General features: G+C 36.7%; 1 long non-coding RNA gene across 1 annotated transcript in view; it reads right to left on the bottom strand.

The window, feature by feature from the left end:
- The window catches only part of LOC135970449 (uncharacterized), a 120594-nt gene that overhangs the window by 21957 nt on the left and 77983 nt on the right, over positions 1 to 20654 (bottom strand). The window contains exons 7-9 of the long non-coding RNA XR_010586120.2: positions 12366 to 12516; positions 11056 to 11172; positions 357 to 498 (exon numbers count right to left, since the gene is read on the bottom strand). This is a non-coding gene — a long non-coding RNA (uncharacterized lncRNA). The remainder of the gene's footprint in view (positions 1 to 356; positions 499 to 11055; positions 11173 to 12365; positions 12517 to 20654) is intronic.

Here is a 20654-nt window from a genome sequence, read left to right as displayed (position 1 = left end):
TATTTTAGGTTTGTAGACAATGAATATGTAGAGTGTTAGTTTGTCTTTGTAGGAGAATATTATAACTTTTATGAGAATTTAAGTGATGTAATATTAGAAATTAGCTTAAGCTATACAGCTTGCAAAAATCATTGTAATTATTACAAACATTCAAATATCTTCTCAGTTCTTATTAATGAAAACCAACCTCTGCTTTTTTAACACATATATTTGATATAGGAAGATACCCAGTGCTTGTTAACACTGACAAAAACCTTCTCCACTTCCTTAAATAATACAATGGAAATTATAGTATATGTTTAGAGCATATATAGATTAGCACAAATTCTAAATTCTGTGACACTTACCAGCCTCACCAGCATAGTCATAAAGCACATTGCATATGACAATTCAGCCTTAGAAGAGATGGAGAAAATTTGTCATCTTGAGGTCCTCAATAGTACTTAAGCTGCTATTGAGACTTCTCTCAGCAATGATATGCAAGTCCATGGCCAGGCCCTGTGGTGAATGCAAATGACATAATTTTTATGAGCTCTCAGATTAATGGAAGAAGTAAGGGATGCACATACGTAACCAGAATACATAGTATAAAGTGCTGAATGCCATAAGAAAGTTGGAAAAATGCTGCGGGAGATAAGGGAGAGAGGAACTGTTTCTGGCTATGGGCAACAGAAAGGCTTCAAAAAAGGAATTAGCTTTGTGCTGGAACTTGGAGGACAGGCTACATACTGGAAATGTTCAGTGATACAGCCCAGAAGGCAAGGTCCTGGTTTCTAAACAGAGTCACTGAGGGAGTACAGAATTAATGTGGATCATCCTGACCCCAAGTCCCCACATCCTACTACTAAATTTTCTCCTGATAGTACTAATCCTTAGCTTGAATTCATCAATTAGGTTAGAAATATTTGTTCCAGTTCAGCTCTTGAGATCTTATATCTGAAACCTATATAGTGATTAACATTTTGTTCCCCTCTATCATACTCTGTCATTGTATGTGATCAATTTGGTTTGGTATTGCTACCACCTGTGCTGTGACTAAAGTGGGAGCAAATGCAGAAACCACCCAGGATGTTAAAATTTTGTACTAATCCCTGACTGCTTGAACTAATTCCAGTGAACTTCAACCTTTTACGAGTCAGTTCCCAAAATATATTGTTATCGTTGATAGTCTTCAAATGAGTTTGTGGCTCCCATTGGCATAACTTTATCCCAAAAGCCTTGAGCTTATCATATATCCAGTAATTTTGTCAGCAATCTCAAATAACTATTTACATGTGTCATACCTTATGCCCAATCTGTGGCACAGGGGCAGATATGCAAATTAGGTCTCCCAGTCTTCCAAAGTTTTCTAAAGCTGGGCATGCATTGTGACCTTGAGTTTCATCTTTCTGATATATATTATAATAAATGTAACAAAATAAGTTAAAAATAAGGGTAAAACTTAGAAATTCACCTTCCCAGTCTCCATTCCTCAGCCTCAGTCTCATTTCCCAGAGACAATTACATTTAAATATTTCTAATTTTTTTTTTCTTTTTTTTTTTTTTTTTTTTGAGACAGAGTCTTGCTCTGTCGCCCAGGCTGGGGTGCAGTGGCCAGATCTCAGCTCACTGCAAGCTCCGCCTCCCAGGTTTAGACCATTCTCCTGCCTCAGCCTCCCGAGTAGCTGGGACTACAGGCGCCCACCACCTCGCCCGGCTAGTTTTTTTTTTTTTGTATTTTTTAGTAGAGACAGAGTTTCACCGTGTTAGCCAGGATGGTCTCGATCTCCTGACCTCGTGATCCGCCCGTCTCGGCCTCCCAAAGTGCTGGGATTACAGGCTTGAGCCACCGCGCCCGGCCAATATTTCTAATTTTAGTTCTAGTGTTTGTCACTATAAGTACTGGGCTTTAGATAGCTTATACAGACTCTATTCTACAAAGAAGAGAAATTTAGTTCCCTTACTAGAGTCTTCTACTATTCTCATTCTGATTTACACTATTTTCAGTTTTTCAAGTGGTTGCCTTCATAATTTTAAATGATACTACTCCTTCAACTTTGAGATTTCAACATTGAAAATCATACAGGATTCTTTCTTCTGCTCAATAATATTGAGTGTCCACATGGATCAAATGCTGCACTGGATTCTAGCAATAAAATGAGTAAAAACAGACATAAATCCTGCCATAGTGAAAATCACCACTTAATGAAAAGGGTGATCAATAATAACAAAACAAAATAAATTATAAGTATGGCCCAAAATAAAATCATTATGAGATAAGTCATGAGAATTTATATTAAGGAGGTCAGGGATAGTTTCTCAGAAGAGACCACCCTTGATAAGAAATCTGACCAATGAGTAGGATTTAACTATGTGGAAAATTGTAACAAAAGCTTTCTAAGCAGAGGAACAGCTTGTGCAAAGACCCTGTGGCGGAGAAGTAATGATGAGTGTCAGTGGGACTCAAGTGGAGAAAGTCAAGAACTGCAGAGACATAAAAAAGAAAAGATAAATATTGACGGGCCATTTGGAACTTTGCAGCGTTTATAAAGGAGTTTCGCCTTTATCCTAAGATCGAGGAAAAGTCACTGAATTCTGATCAAATCATGATCAGAATAAGGTTTTTGAGAGTTTACCCTAATCACAGTTTAGTGGATGTAAAGAAATAAACTGAAATTTTATTTCTTTCCCTATAGATCTTATTGCTCAGTCTTAACATTGCTTTCAAATTGGCAATAATTTTATTATTTTTATTAGCTTATAACTATACATAAGCCTTCAATATTTCCTCTGTAAATTGAGTGTAAATGTTAAAAACAATAAAAATATCTACTACCCTATGTCCTAGCAATCCCATTCCTAGGTATTTTCCCATCCACAAATGAGTGCACACATCCACCAAAATATTGTGGAAAGATGTACATAACAGACTCATTTATGACAACCAAGAACCAAAACCAAGTCCAATGTCCAACAACAAAAATGGCTAAATTATAGCATGTAAAGAAATACTACACAGCAATGAAAAGAGAATGAACAACTGGTAAACACAATGACAAGGATGACTCTCACCATGGCAGAAATTAGACACAAAATAATACACACCATTGGATTACATTTGGATGAAGTTTAAGAACTGGCAAAACTAATGAATGAAGAAAGAAGTGTGAATGGTGATTACTATTTTGAGAATGGAAGGGTATGACTAGAAAGGAGCATAAAGACTACTTTTGGGTGCTGGAAATGTTATATATTTTCATCTTAGTAGTGTTTACTTAGGTGTATGCATCTTTAAAACTTGATCAAACCTCCTAAAGATTAGTGAACTTGATACTCATTTGACCACATACATTCTACCTCAGTAAAAAATGTAAAAAACAATAAACAGCATTTAAAATACTAAGATATTGCAAATATGTCATCCAGATCCAAGTGAGATATCTGGCACATATTCATATGTACCCCTGCAAGGAGATTATCTTAAGAGTGAAAGTCAAATTCATTCTTTAAAAAATATTCTATCACTTTCTCAGAATCATGCCATATGGACAGTGAACTTCCAAAGTCTATATGTCAGAAAATGTCTTTATTTCACTCTGACTTTATTAATTGTTTGGCTCCAAATCATTTTCTGTCAGAACATGGAGAGAGTTGTTGCACTGTTTTCTAGAATATGGTGTTGTTAATGAAAAGTTTAAAGTTATTTTGAGTTTTATAACTTTTAAAATTTTATTTGAAAGCTGTAAGAAATTTTTTTACACACAGTGTTCTGAAGTTTCACCATAATTTATGTAGATACATTAGATTTCTACTGCAGCTTAACAAATTACCACAAATGTAACTTTAAAATAATACTCATTTATTATAGCACAGTTTGTGAAGGTCAGAAGTCCAGGAAAGGCCAGCTGAATCCACAGCACAGAGTCTCTCAAGGTTAAAATCAAGGTGTTTACTAAGCTACATTCTCAACTGGCTAGGGAAGCGTCGACTTCCGCACTTCCTCACGTTTCTGGCAGAATTCACTTCCTTGAAGCTGTAGAATTTATGGAAGCTTGCTTTTTCAAAGACAGCCATAGAAAGAGAATCTCTTCTTCCTGTCTCTAGTCCAGGGAGCCTTTTTAAAGGACTTGCTTGATGAGGTCAGGCATACCTAGAATAATCTCCCTTTCGATTAACTAAAAACTGTCTGGGGACATTAATTCTATCTGAAAACATTCCTCATCTTTGCCACATAACGTAACCTAGTATGGGAATGACATCTATCAGAATCAGGGGTCTCTCCCTATATTTAAGAAGAAGAGATGCCATAGGGCATGTACACAGTGGGTGGGATTCCTGGGGGGTATTTTAAAACACTGCCTATCATGTATTTTTCACACAATTCCTTTTCCTTTTTTTCTTTTTCTTTTTTTTTTTTTTTTTTGAGATGGAGTCTCCTTCTGTCATGAAGTCACCAGGCTGGGGTGCAGTGGTGCAATCTCAGCTCACTGCAACCTCCGCCTCCAGGGTTCAAGTGATTCTCCTGCCTCAGCCTCCCGAGTAGCTGCATGCGACTACAGGTGCGCACCACCGTGCTGGCTAAGTTTTGAATTTTTAGTAGAGACGGGGTTTCACTATGTTGATCTGAATGGCCTTGATCTCTTCACCTCATGATCTGCCCGCCTTGACCTCCCAATGGGCTGGGATTACAGGTGGGAACCACTGCGCCCAGCCCTTTTTGATACTTTGATAACCACAAAATTCTGAATAATACTAAGCTCAAATAATTGTTGAGTAAAGAAATAAACAGGCCGGGTGCGGTGGCTCAAGCCTGTAATCCCAGCACTTTGGGAGGCCGAGACGGGCGGATCACAAGGTCAGCAGATCGAGACCATCCTGGTTAACACGGTGAAACTCCGTCTCTACTAAAAAATACAAAAAACTAGCCGGGCGAGGTGGCAGGCGCCTGTAGTCCCAGCTACTCGGGAGGCTGAGCCAGGAGAATGGCGTAAACCCAGGAGGCGGAGCTTGCAGTGAGCTGAGATCTGGCCACTGCACTCCAGCCTGGGCGACAGAGCTAGACTCCGTCTCAAAAAAAAAAAAAAAAAAAAAGAAATAAACAGATACTTTACAGCTCCTTTCAAATCTGGAGATGTGAATCTTTACTCTGCCCAAAGAAATTTTCCTGTTGCATCTTCAATAATGTGTTTTACTTTTTTTGTGAACACTTTGATTGATATATTTTAATAAATATTATTCATAGCTTAATATTTTCACCCATTTAAAAATTTTTTTTGTCTTTTTCTTTATGTTCTGTATATATGTAGAGAGATATTTATGAATATTTTGTATCACCAACTTTAACAATTTGTGTCCAAGTTGTTATTCAGTTATCCTATCCAGTATTTTATTTTGACAATCATACGCATTTCTAAGGACCAGTTCTAGTTATTTTATCTTACTCAATTCTGGATATAATGGCTTCTTAGATCTCTCTGAGAATACCAAAATGATCATGTTTAAGTTTTCTTCCTGAATTATCTATTTCTTTCCAGAATCGAGTTTCTTTTTATAAGGCCCCTTGTTGCTGCTTCTATGCATGTATCTGGTGATTCTTGATTATCCACTCACAGTTGTTCATGAACCACTAAGTAATTTGGATATAGTGGATGAGTCTGTCTCCAATGCACCATGCTCTTTCCATCTTTGTACTTGAGCTCATACTGTGACTCCATCTGCATCTGTTAGGCCTTCTTAGTTCCAAAATTCACAAATAGCTCCCATCTTTTAGTATTCACTTACAATGAATAGCACACAGTACATGGTGTAGAAGAGTTTTTTATTTTAATTTTTAGAGACAAGCTGGAATGTCACCCAGGCTGCGGTACAGTGGACTGATCATAGCTCCCTGCAGCCTCAAACTCCTGGGCCCAAGTGATCATTCCATCTCAGCTTCCCAAGTAGTTAGGACTACAAGTGTGTGCCGCCATACCTGACTAATTTAAAAACAAAAACAAGAACAAAACCCCAAAACTTTTATAGACGGGGTCTTGCTATGTTGCCCAGGCTGGTCTTGAACTCATGCGCACTCAAGCGATCCTCCTCCCTTGGCCCCCCAAAGTGCTTGGATTACAGATATGAACCACCATGGCTGGCTTCCAGTTTGGAACCTAATATCAGTTGAACTTACATTAGCAAGTCACTGATGTGGTTTGCCTCTGCAACTTGTGGTCTGTTTTTCTATTATTCTCCCTTGAAATAGTGGGATGACTGCAGGCTTTGTCTACATGGGTAAAGTGTGCATTGTAGCATGACTGATTTTAGTATGTATCAAAAGGATCCAGCCAGTTGGTTTAGGGTCCAGCCAATATGGATGGACTTACTCTGGTGTGTGATGTCATCCATTACTCTGGGAACATATTATCGTTTTCCCCTCTTGGTCAGATCTGCCTTCCTTTTAAAATATCTTGTCTGTTGGATGGTTTACATTAGTCTCTGCTCTACTTTTTCATGTATCAGCACCTGTATTTCTAGTTCTCCTCTGGCAAACTGTTGCATTTCCTTAATGGCAGCTCTCTGCTTGTATCACAGGATAGAAATGGCTATGATTCACATGGGGAAGTGTGTCTGGGGTGCCAAGACATTAGTGGCTCAGTTGTTTCATAGAGAGTATGTGAATTAATTCCTTGATAACTACCGTAGCCCATTTCTGCTCTCACTGCTTGACAGTTCTGAGCATATGGACTTCTTCTTCTCTGCCAGAAAGAAGAGCTTCCACTCTTATTGCATCATTTGACTCTGTTCTGGTGGTTTATTATTAATAAGATTCCATCTCCTTTCTATCTTTCAGGTGAATGCTAGATCAGAAAATTCTTACTAATTGAGAGCAGGACTTAATGCACAAACAAAACTTATTATATCATGGTTCTTTTAATCAATCTTTGACTATCTAGTTTGCAAACAATAATAAGTACTGTAGAAGATCAAAAGGAAGAAAAAGGTCTCGTCATCCCAGGACTTCGGAATCTAGGAGGATTCAAATAATAATAATGAAGGAATAAGAACATTAAGAGGCACAAAAGAAATAAATGAGCATGTTATGAATCATACAGAATCAAACTTTTGAACTGACTACTGCTGAAAAGCCTGATATGTTTGAATCATGAATTAGGGCCCACGCCAGTGAGGAGCTACCATGACCTCATTCCCAAGCTGTGTGTAGGATAAAGTTGCTAAATCTGAAGGGCTGGTAGCTCAAGAGGATAATGTCTAACAGTGATGAAGCTATTGCTCAAATAAGTGGAACGAGTTTCAGGCTCTTCCCGGGTGCTGCCTTGGGCTTCTCTGTAAGTTATTATATGCTTAGTAATTGAGGGTAAGACTTAAAGCACAAGCAAAACTCACTATATCATGGTTCTTTTAATAGAAAAACTATTAAAAAAATATAATAAATATGATAAAAACTATTTACTCATAGCATATATATTTCCTCCTGATATCTAATTATGTGCTTACTTTCATTTCCCTTTCTTATTTAGCATAGATGTACAGACCTGGATTTGAGTCCTTCATTCATTACTCATGAACTGGTTAATCTTAGTTGAGTTCTTAAGTCTCCTTAACATCCCACTTATATAAAATAGGGTCGATAGTAGGACCTAATAAATAGGATTGTTTTGAGGAAAGTACACAGTACCTAACAAGTAATAAGAATTCAATAAATGCTAGTTACTTTTACTATTTATGTTTTTTGCCATATTTATTTATTTAATAGAAAACCTATTGTATTGTCAGGAGTAAATATATAATGCACCAGGGCACATTCGTTTTCTGTTTCTGTGCAATAAATTACCACAAACCCAGCAAGTTAAAACAGCACAAATTTATTATCTCACAGTTTCCATAGGTCAGAAGTCTGGACATGGCAAGACTGGTTTCTCTGCTGAGGGTCTCATAAGTCTGAAATGATGGTGTCAACCAGACTGAGTTCTTGGCTGGAGACTCTGGAGAAAAACTGACTTCCAAATTCATTCTCATTTTTGGCAGAATTCAGCTTCTTGCAGTTATAAAACTGAGGTCTTTGTTACTTTGCTAGCTGTCAGCGTGGGGCTGCTCTCAGCTCCTAGAGGCCACCCTTACCATATGGCCCCCTTTCTATTGCAGTTGTTGTGCCAAGTCAAATCCTGTCATATTTCAAGTCTTTAACTTTGTCTTTGTCCTCTAGACCCAGATTTAAGGGGCTCCTGTGATTAGGTTGGGCCTATCCAAATCATCTCCCTTTTGGTTAACTCAGAGTCAACTCATTAGCATCCCAAATTACATCTGCAAGATCTTTGCTGTGTAACTTAACCAGAGTGATGTCCTTTCATATTCAAGCATTCCTCTTACAGTTAAAGGGAGGAAATTATACAAGAATGGGTCCTTGAGAATCATTTTAGAATTATGACTATCACACAGGGTCTCAGAAATTGCATTCCCCATGACACCAACACTAAAAGAGGAGAAAAACTATTAAACATTCCCTTCCCCTTCCTCCATTCATATCTACCCCCATTAATTTCATCCATGCGCAGCCAAACTCCTCTGAAAAGAGAAAAGCAAGAAATTCCTTATTGTGGTGAGAGGATTCTGCCCTTGCACTTTGTATTGAGGTCTATTTTTACTAGGCTAAATCAGCAGTATGAGGGACTTAAGGTAAGAAATGCTTTACTTTTTCTATTCTTAACCTGAGAATCAACCTGAAAACCCTGATCCCCCTACCAAGAAAAGGGAAATGAATCAAATTTACATTGACAAAGTATCTACAATAGGCATGGCACAAGCTTTACATATTTATATATAAGTTCACTTCCTTCTCAACAGCATGTCTGAATATTATCTCCATTTTATGGAAGAGAAACCTAGGAGATAAAATAACCTGCTCAAGGCCACAGAAGTGAAATAAAGAAGCTAGAACTTTCATCTAGGCTGAAGATTTTTAAATATGTTAGTACAAGCCCTAGATGTCAGCTACTAAAAAAGACAACTATTTTTATTAGCAGATGTGAGACAGGCATGAGGATGTACAAGTTACTTTGCTTAGCATCATGAGTAAAGCTTCATTGACCTTCAAGGAAAGTGTCTAAAGATCTAAATTTAGTTCTAGGGCTTGCCCTACTAAAGCAGTCATCATACTGGTAAAATTCTCATTCTCATTCATCCGCAGACCATAAGCCAGTGTCCCAACTAGGGACTTGAAGATGAGTCTACAATGATGACCAGAGTGGTGCTGAGTGAATTTCATTGCTCCTTTCCTAGTCAAGAAGGCTTAAGTAATAGTGTGAGAAAATACCTGAAACCCCAAACCCTGGTGGAAAAGACACTGCTGTCATGGCAACATTCTAAGTATATTTTATTTATTCATTTTTTTACAGAAAAAATATTTACAGTGGTTTACACAGATTTTTAAAATATGGCAAACTAACATAAATAGTAAAAGTAACTAGCATGTATTGAATTCTTATTACTTGTTAGGTACTGTGTACTTTCCTCAAAACAATCCTATTAATTAGGTCCTACTATTGACCCTATTTTATGTAAGTGGGATGTTAAGGAGGCTTGAAAACACAATCAAGATTAACCAGTTGATGAGTAATGAATGAAGGACTCAAATCCAGGCCTATATATCTGCGGTAAACAAGAAACGGAAATGAGAGTAAGGACATAATTAGATATCAGGAGTAAATATATATGCTATGAATTACTATATACTTGCTAACCGAAGGAGACAAATTGAACTTAAAACTTTCAGATGGTACAAAGAAAGAAAACTGATATATCACTAGCCTCAATGTCTATTTCTAGTGTTCCTAAGATAAAATCCATTACTCAACTATATATGACCAGTGTAAACATACTCAGTATGACAAGTAAAAACATTCTTTTTGATTTTGGGGTTTTTTTGTTTGTTTTCTGTTTTTTGTTTGTTTGTTTTTTGTTTTTTGTTTTATTTGAAATGGGGCCTTGCTCTATTATCCAGGCTGGAGTGCAGTGGTGTGATCATGGCTCACTGTAGCCTTGTAGCCTCGATCTCCTGGGCTCAAGCAATCCACCCAACTCAGCCTCTTGAATAGCTGGGACTTCAGGCAGTATATACACCCCACCACACCAGGCTAAGTTCTAAGCTTTTCTTTTTTTTTTAAATTTTTTTTGGAGAGACAGGATCTTACTATGTTGCTCAGGCTGGTCTCAAACTTCTGGTATCAAGTGATTCTCCCACGTCAGCCTCCTAAAACAATGAGATTACAGATATAAGCCACTGGTCCTAGCTAAAAAACATTCCATTTAGAATATTTGTGGAGAGCACCCTGCATTACTGTACGTATATCTAAGAGCTAATATTGCTGAACATTTATTCTGGGTCAGGCAGTTTATGTTTGTTTTATCCTTAATTCTTATCATCCTGTGGTGTGAGTACTATTATTATTCTCATTTTACACATGAGCAAATTGAGACTTAGAGAGATGATATATAATAGGTCCAATGTTGCATAGCTAGTAAGTGGTAATGTCAAGATTAAATTTAAGTAGTCAGATAGAACTTGTAATCACTATGCTATGTTGCCTCCAATTAGCAATTTATCTGTAGCCTTACAGTAGTTTATTGGTGTTGTTTCTTATAGCATTACTAAATATACATATTAATCCAAAGTACAGGACAGTTAAGCAAAAAAGCAATTGTTGGGAGTCAATATAATGGATTGTAGGCAGAGAAATATTCTATCAGTCCAGGGATAGATTTCCTAGTGCTTGGAGCATGAATTCTCAACATGGGCAATACCATCCAAAAGCAGATGATTATTTGTTCTTAGGAGGCAAGAAAATCTTAGATCTTAAAATAGCTTGTAGACTTCTAAAGGGCCACAGTACATAAATATATACACCACTTATCTCTGATATTCAAGTTTCTCTAGGAGCAGGAAGGTGATAAGGAGAAAAATGCCTAAAAAGGCTCCATAAGGGACCAATTTAAAAAGCAAAAGGTTGAGAAATAACTGTTTAGAGAAATAGATGGACTGCATGTTCTTCAGATTATTTTCATAAATATTATTTCTCTCACCTGCAGATTTGATAGCTACAGAGTATCACCACATTCCAGACTGTCTATTCCCATAGGATCAAAAGTGTAGTTAGGCTGTTACCAGTTGAATACAAATAGTTACGTCCAAGCAGGTATCTGTGAAGGGATAGATTTGACATTTTCACTTGATAACTGATTTGCCCAACAACTCAGTTATTAGGTCACTATTAGGTCGGTATTAGGACCCAAATGCCACTTTTGCTAGAAGTCTGTAGATCATGCCAAGATTCTGCTTATAATGGATTCAAAATTACTTTATATGACATAAATACATAAGTGCTCAAAGGTGCAAAATTTTATTTCAAATGTTCAGAATAATGTTAGTTTAAAAGTTTTCTGCTACTGGGAGGGAAACAAAAACCCTCATCTTATTTAAAGGACTAACAATACATACCTCTGAGTAAACTATCCCTCCCCCACTCCCACAACTTTTGAATGTGCTTCTAAAAAACATTTCACTTGTTCATGGAACATCTACCAAGGTAATGGCTTCAGATTTAGATTAATTAAATCATAGCTGTCTTTTCTGGCAAGAATCAGATTGCAGTTTTGGTGGTCCATTAATTCCATCCCCAAAAGGATGATGGAGTAAGTTAATTCAGCTTTCTCCTATCTGGTCAGGGATTTTGCCCTACGTCTAAGCTAATAAGTAAGGCTGCTACTGCTTCGTGAATGCTAGTAGAAGACACAAGACTCCTCAATCAGAGACAAAAGACTTTATTAGTCATGGCAAAGCAAGCAACACAAGCACCAGCATCTTTGCATCAGTTCTCCCTTGATCCCCATGTTCCATAGGGGTGATGCATAGAGCCCAGGTTGATGCAGTGACTTTGTCTTACAGCCAAGGAACACTTAGATTGGAAACCTGCTGTTTTATAGCAAGCAGTAAGCAAACCTGCTCTTTATTCCAGAACAACACATTATCTTATCCCTTAAGGTTGCTTGCTACAAACACAACACTGAAAAATGACCAGGTAAGAGTCATGAGGGCCTTGAATTCTTTGCATATTGAGCAAGAAAGCAGGAACAAAAGATACCTATGCAGAAGTGTCTCCCAACATCTCTCCTCTGGAGTTCTCTTTACTCTGATTTCAATGAGATGTGATTCTTCCAAAAAAATAGTGTGGATACATTTCATCATCATACTTAACTCCTTGTCCCAATACCCTTATTTCCTGTGGGCTTTTTCTGACTTAGGGAGAGGAATTTCCTGCAAAGAGTAAGCTGTCATAATTTCCCACTCTACTATGGTCTATATTAATTGTCTATATGTAAATTAAATTATTCACCTTATAAAAAGATACTAGCAAATTTGAGAAAACAATCATCTATATTTGAGTTGTCTCAAAATTTATAAGCCACTTTCTGAGGTTGAGGTGGGTGGATCACTTGAGCCCAGGAGTTCTATACCAGCCTAGGTAATATAGGGAGATCCTGTCTCTACAAAAAAATAACAAAAATTAGCCAACCATAGTGTCACACACCTATGGTCCCAGCTACTTGGGAGGTTGAGGTGGGCATATCCCCTGAGCCTGGGAGTCTGAGGCTGCAGTGAGCTATGACTGCACCCCTGCACTCTGGCCTGGGTGACAGAGTGAGACCCTCTCTTAAAAGAAAATTAGAAGCACTGAAAGAGTAGATAAAAGCATGTTTTCAGGAAGCTGGACAAGGTAAATTCTAAACTCTCAACTTGGGTTTCTTTGGTATGCTTAAGCATTAGTACCCATTATAAACTTACAGTTATTTCTAATTGTACTTACCCACACAGTCTTTTGGAAAATGACAATGCTACTCAGTAGGAAGATAATATTTATTGATACTAAATTAATATTGTTGGAATAATCTTTTCATCAATATTACAATGCCCTCTTTTCCACAAATAGACATAAGAGCCCTATTTTCCTACAGAGCATTATCAATTCTTATATATTGAATTTTTAATTTAAATAGATTTATTAACAGTTTAAACATAAATGACTAGCAAAATAATCAAAAGAATTAGTGTCTCTAGGAAGCAAAGTAGGTGAAGAGGAAGTTACAATACATTTTATTTGACTCCATGCAATATCTTTGCAGCAGGGTATAGATATTTTAAGAGGTGTGTCTTGAGTCCAAACAAAAAAATACAAAGGACTCTTGCATCCCAGGAGAATTTATATTTAAACTAAGCTATTTGTACTGGTTGCCCAAGACATATTTTAGCACAGTATTTTTGTGGCTCTCATTTCTAGAATGATTTATTTGTGCTTTGCCATGTGTAGCTAGGTTCTGGTGAAATCAGATGATCAAATATTAGCATCTTACTCAGTTTGTGTGTTATAGACATGGCCTTATGTACAAGTTTGCTTTTCTTCTTTTTGCACTGGAAATTTTGTATTCTTTCCTTGATATTATAACTGCATTGAGCTCCTATTTAGAAATAATCTATGGTCAAGAAACCAAGGATTTAAGTTCCAAAGCACATTAGACTCATAAAACTGGTATAGTCAAACACCTGAATCACTTAGATTAAAAATATAAAGACAAAGAGAAGGTGCTTAAGTTAAAACTGCCTTGGGGCACCAGCAAGTTATGGGTTGGTGGGTTTTATAAGACTACTTACTATGCCATTCAATTAAAAAAAAGAGAGCAGTTACCATGGCAACACCACATCTAATGCTGCTTATGCTACCTCTGAGATACAAAATACCTTCTTCCAGGGACACATTGACCAATGCAGCCTGTTATGGGAAGTTTTTTATGCCTAACGTTAGCCTGGTAAGAGAAAAACTGTATTTCAAGCATGTAAGGAATATACAAACACACACACATATCTTAGTTTGCAACATTCAAATATCAGAACACATTTGAACTCATTTTCTTTCTTCTCCAACATTTTTAAGGATGAAATTGTTTTTCTAAACTTCCGAGAAAATAAAATTCATTTAAGAGAAACATGTATAAATAGTTTTGCTGATATATGGGCATAGAAGTATTTTTAAATCTTCCATAAGAGCTACCAAATATGTATAATTTTTTATTGAAATAACACTTTGAGCTCCTGACTATTAACACAGAAATTTGGATATTATTCATGTTTCAGTAAATTATATATTAACTCCTGGCCAGAAAAATATGTTAAAAGTCCTATTCATTTAAAAAAAAATTAAACCTCTTACATGAAATAAAATAATTATTTAAGGAATTAAAAAATAGTTTGGCTAAATAGTAAAGAATATGGCCTCCATTAATCTCACAAAAAGAAATTAAATAAATATCAAAGAAAAATATGAATACATAATAAAAACAAAACATTTCGTTGTAGAAGATAATGCCTTTTCTACATTATCTGTCAGGTGAACTTTAAGAAAGTGAGTGGGATGCAACAGATTCTGACTTTTTTCTAAACAATAGGCAAATATGCACCAATAAGTATTTTCTTATTCAATGGTGTTTTTAAATAGACCCACGTAAGGACTGTCTTAATGACTATCCAATACCATGGGGTACTGCACTCAAATCCAATGGCCACAGCAGAAACAAATACCTAACAAAGGCAGAAGTTATATATCAGATACTTTATCTGTTTCATATATACTTCTATAGTTACCAATTTGACATTTACATTCCTACTCACTTCAGAAAAAAAGACTTAGTATAGTTGTTGCATGAATATTAGTGTGCTTTTAATGCAAAGGTGGTGTATAACCCAAAGGTTTAATGCTTGCTCAGAACTCAAAGGTAGACTGTTATCAATGTAAAAATAACTTCTTTTTTAACAAAAAAAGTAAACAAAGTAAAAGTTTGTTGGAAAGTAAAAATTATTGTTACTTCAATCACAAAATCATATTTTCATGCAGAAACAATGTAATAAATACAGTTTAAGCTCCCTGGAAGGCTCATAAAGCCTATTTGATCTAGGATATAACAGAACTGCTTTAGACTTGCAATAAAATATAATTGGCTATACCACATATATAATCAAAACATAAAGTTGAAGAATAAATCATTTTTATTACAAATGCTAATATTTGAGAAATTACATTTTATTTCAGCAAAATAATAGACTAATTAGAACTTTTTGGAGCTTTGAAGAAAACTAGAATCCTTTCAAAAATTTATTTATTCAATAATTATTCAGAGAGCACCTACTCTGGGGCATGTATTGTTCTAGGGGCTACAAAAATAACAATATAGATAAAATTTCTAAGACCTTATTACAATGGCAGAAATAAATAATGAAGAAATAAACAGCAATGAAAACACAAAATAATTTTCATTGTCACATGTGCTGCAAAGTAAATAAACTATATGGCAATGATAGAAAGTAACTGGGGAAGGCCGCTTAAGAGGCAGAGAACAGAGATGATTGTTGAATTAAATGTTTAAAAGATAAGCAATATGAATTATAAAAAGAAACATAGAAACCAATTTCTTTCAGTGAAGGTCCTATTTGGGATGTCAAGATGATAGAATGGGAAGTTTCAGCCTTCAACTCTCCCTCCACCCCCAACCCCCACCCAGAAACACTGATTTTAACAACTACACATGATAGCAATGCTTTTATGGTAGCCCAGTCATTTAGTTAAAAGGTTCCAGCACCTCAATGAAGTGAAAAAAAACTGAAGAATAAATACACTAAGGAGAGTAAGAATAGCTTCACTTTACCCATATTACCCCTGCCCAAGTGCAGCACAGCTCAATGCTAAGAGATTCACTCAGCCTGTGATTTCTCCTAATGAGAAAAATGGAGACCGAAATGAGTACCTGGCTTCCCCAGTCTTCTGGGATGCTATCCAGGAGGCTCACTTCTGTTTCACCCCACCCAAAACACAGGGAATACGCAGAGCAAAAACATCCGGGGGCAGCTAGGAGCAGGGACAAGAAGAGAGGCATCGTGGCAACTGGCACACAAATCTCAACAAGCTGCAGATCCTACTGGCTGGGGTGAAGACTCTGCCCGGATCTCCAAACGCGAGTCTCATGGGGTGTCTGAACTGTGAACACCCAACAAGCTGACATATATCCCCAGCACTCCGCATGCACCACTTGCTGTGGCTGGCATCCTGAGCACACCATAGACATCAACATGTATGTACTCCCCCCATGGAGAGTACACATGAACTACCACAGATTGCATGTAAGCTTCCACACATAGGACACATACATTAGCAGGCAGCTCTGGTGGATCAGGAGAAAGTGCAGAGCCAGGAACCTTCCCGTCACTGCCCTAAGGAAAATAAACAAACAGAGTCCAACCTGCTTTGTGGGACTGAGAAAGCACACAGTTCTAAGACACCTCCCTCACCCCGCACCTCTCCCCACCACCACCACTACTGCGAAGGAACAAGAGAAATGGGAAAGGCACATTCATAGAAAGGTCTGAGAGGCCGGTCATAGTGGCTCATGCCTGTAATCCCAGCACTTTGGAAGGTCGAGGCGGGTGGAAATATGAGGTCAAGAGATTGAGACCATTCTAGTCAACATGGTGAAACTCCATCTCTATTAAAAATACAAAAATTAGCTGGGGGCGGGGGGTGGGGGGTGGCACGTGCCTGTAGTCCCAGCTACTAGGGAGGCTGAGGCAGGAGACTTGCTTGAACCCAGGAGGTGGAGCTTTCAGTGAGCCAAGATCGTGCCACTGCACTCCAGCCTGGGCAACAGAGTGAGACTCTGTCTGGGAAAAAAAAAAAAAAAAAAAGACCTGAGAGACCCCCAGAATCTCTAGCCAGGCTGATTGATAAAAGTTTTGTGGGTTTTTTTGTTTCTTTGTTTGTTGGTTTGTTTGTTTTATAAACTAGTTAGCTAGACTGGAGGATGTGATTGCTCCTTCAACTGCAGCAATGAAAGTCTTCAAGAAACATGAAAGCAAGACGGTAACACAAAGCTTCTGGGAACATAAAAAAATCAAAGAAATATGACACCATGAAAGGAACAAAACAGCTAAATGGCTGACTCCAAAGAAATGTGGGTATGAATTGCCTGACAAAAAGGTCAAAATAATTGTCTTTTAAAAACTCAGTGAGCTACAAGACAACAACAACAACAAAAAACACAATTAATAAAATCAGGAAAGTTATGTATTAACAAAACTAGAAATTCAAGAGAGGTATAAATCATAAAAGGGCAGAAATTCTAGAGCTGAAGAATAAAATGACTCTACTGAAAAATTAAGGAGATTGAAACAGCACAATGAAGTAGTAGAAAGAATAGGCAAACTTGAAGACAGATAATCCATTTCAAATTATCCAGTCAGAAGAACAAAAAGAATAAAAATAGTGAAAAAAAGTACTTTGAGATTTATGGGACATCACAAAGCAAACTAGTATACACATTAATGAGAGTCCAAAGGGAACAACAGAAAAATATAAAGGGGTAGAAAATTTATTTACACAAACTAGAAAACCTAGGTGAGATGGATAAATTCTTGGACATGTACACCCTCTCAAGACTGAACCAGGAAGAAATTGATTCCCAAACAGACCAATAATGAGCTCCAAAATTAAATCAGTAATAAATAGTTTACAAAAAAAAAGAAAAAAAAGCCCAGGAGCAGATGGATACATAGCCAAATCCAGCAGTACATCAAAGAGCTACTCCACCGTAAACAGATGGGCTTCATCCCCGGGGTGCACATTTATTGATTTGAGTATGTTGAACAATTCAACAAATGTGATTCATCACACAAACATAACTAAAGACAAAAACCACATGATGATCTCAATAGATGGAGAAAAGGCTTTTGATAAAATTCAACATCCCTTCTTGTTAAAAACTCTCAATAAACTAGGTATTGAAGGAATGTACCTCAAAATAATAAGAGCCATCTATGGCAAACCCATAGCCAACATTATACTGAATGGGCAAAAGTTGGAAGCAGTCCCCTTGAAATCTAGGACAAGACAAGATTACCCTCTCTCACCACTCCTCTTTAACATACTATTGGAAGTCCTAGCCAGAACAATCGGAAAGAGAAGGAAATAAGGGACATCCAAATAGGAAGAGAGGAAGTCAAACTATCCCTCTTTGCAGATGGCATGATACTATATCTAGAAAACCCCATAGTCTAGGACAAAAAGCTCCTTAAGCTGATAAACAACTGCAGGAAAGTTTCAGTATCCAAAATCAATGTACAAAACTCACTAACACTCCTATACACCAACAACAGCCGAGTTGAGAGCCAAATCAGGAAGGCAATTCCATTCATAATTGCCATACACATACACACAAAAAAACCCATAGGAATACAGCCAATCAGGGAGATGAAAGATCTCTACAATGAGAATTATAAAACACTGCTCAAAAAAATCAAAGAAAACACAAACAAATGGAAAAACATCCCAAGCTCATGGATAGGAAGAATCAATATCATTAAAGTGGCCATACTGTCCAAAACAATGTACAGATTCAGTGCTACTTCTTTTTTAAAATTTTTTAATTTTTTTTAAATTATACTTTAAGTTCTGGAATACACGTGCAGAATATGTGGGTTTGTTACATAGGTATACACATGCCATGGTGGTTTCCTACACCTATCAACCCGTCATCTACATTAGGTATTTCTACTAATGTTCTCCCTCCTCAAGCCCTCCCATCCCCCAACAGACTCCAGTGTGTGATGTTCCCCTCCCTGAGTCCATGTGTTCTCATTGTTCAACTCCCACTTATGAGTGAGAACATGTGGTGTTTTCTGTTCCTGTGTTAGTTTGCTGAGAATGATAGTTTCTGGCTTCATCCATGTCCCTGCAATGGACATGAACGCATCCATTTTTATGGCTGCATAGTGTTCCATGGTGTATATGTACCACATTTTCTTTATCTGGTCTATCACTGATGGGCATTTGGGTTGTTTCCAAGTCTTTGCTATTGTGAATAGTGCCACAGTAAACCTATGTGTGCATGTGTCTTTATAGTAGAATGATTTGTAATCCTTTGGGTATATATCCAGTAATGGGATTGCTGGATCAAATGGCATTTCTGGTTCTAGATCCTTGAGGAATTGCCACACTGTCTTCCACAATGGTTGAACTAATTTACACTCCCACCAACAGTGTAAAAGCATTCATATTTCTCCACATCCTCTCCAGCATCTGTTGTTTCCTGACTTTTTAATCATTGCCCTTCTAATTGGTATGAGATGGTATCTAATTGTGGTTTTGACTTGCATTCCTCTAATGAGCAGTTTCAATCCAAAGAAGACTTTGACAATATATATTATAATCAAACTCAAAGTAAAAGACGAAATTATGAAAACAGCAAGAGAATAGAGGCTTACATGCACAAGGGAACCTCCATAAGACTATCAGTATATTTCTCAACAGAAACCTTACATGCCAGGGAGAAGAGGATGATAAATTTAAAGTACTGAAAGAAAGAATCTGTCAACCTAGAATACAACACTTCATCTGGCAAAGTTTTCCTCCAAACATGAAGGAAAGATAAAGACTTTCCTGGACAAACAAAAGCTAAGGGAGATTATCACCATTAGGCCTGCCTTACAAGAAATAATAAAGGGAATTCTTCAAGTTCCAATGAAAAACTGCTAATTAACATGAAAACATATAAAAGTATAAAATTCACTGGTAAAGATAGGTGTATAGTCAAATTCAAAGTTAAGTTGTTACCAATTAAAATAGCCTGTTATAATCACATACACTATGAGACTTTTAGTAACCCTCCTAGCAACCAGAAAGCAAAAATGTACATTAGATACACAAAAAATAAGGACAAAAATTCAAAGTATACTACTGTAGAATATCATGAAAGGAAGACAACAAGAGAGGAAAAAAACAAAAGATTTGAAAAACAACCAGAAAACAATTATCAAAATGGCAATAGTAAGTTCGTACCTATCCATAGTTTTCTTAAATTTAAATAGATTAAGTTCTCCAATTAAAAGACACAGAGTGGATGAATGGATGTAAAAAGAAAATCCAACCATAAGCTGCCTATAAGCAACTCACTTGACTGGTAAGAACACACAAAGACCAAAATTGAAAAGATGGAAGAAGATATTTCATGCAAATGGAAATCAAAAGAGAGCAAGGACAGGCATACTCACATCAGACAAAATAGACATTTAAATCAAAAACTGTAAAAATGGACAAAGGTCATTTTATAATAAAGTGGTCAGTTCATCAGGAGGTTACCACAATTGTAAGTATATATGCATCAAACATAAAGCATGAAAATACATAACAGGAGAAAGGAGAAATAGACAATAATAAAATAATAGTAGGATACTTTAATATTCTACTTTCTGTTATTATTATTAATATGATTTTGATTTAGAAATCATTGTATACTTTGTGGGGTAAAATGTAATTAATTTTTGATAGATGTATACAATGTGGAATGCTTAAATCAAGCTAGTTCACATATTCATCACCTTGCTTACCCATCATTTTTATGGTGAGACATTTGAAATTTACTGTCTTAGTTATTTTGAAATGTACAATCAATTATTATGTGCTATAGTCACTGCTATACAATAGATCTCAAAAATTATTCTCTCTGAAACTCTATACCCTTAGATCAGCAATTCCTCATTTCCTCCCTCCCACCCCACCCCATCCACAGCCTATGATAACCATCATTCT

The sequence above is a fragment of the Macaca fascicularis genome, chromosome 4 (assembly GCF_037993035.2).
Source record: "Macaca fascicularis isolate 582-1 chromosome 4, T2T-MFA8v1.1".
Lineage (NCBI taxonomy): Eukaryota > Metazoa > Chordata > Mammalia > Primates > Cercopithecidae > Macaca > Macaca fascicularis.
The sequence above is the reverse complement of the archived record's forward strand: the minus strand, read 5'-3'. Positions and strand labels throughout refer to the sequence as shown.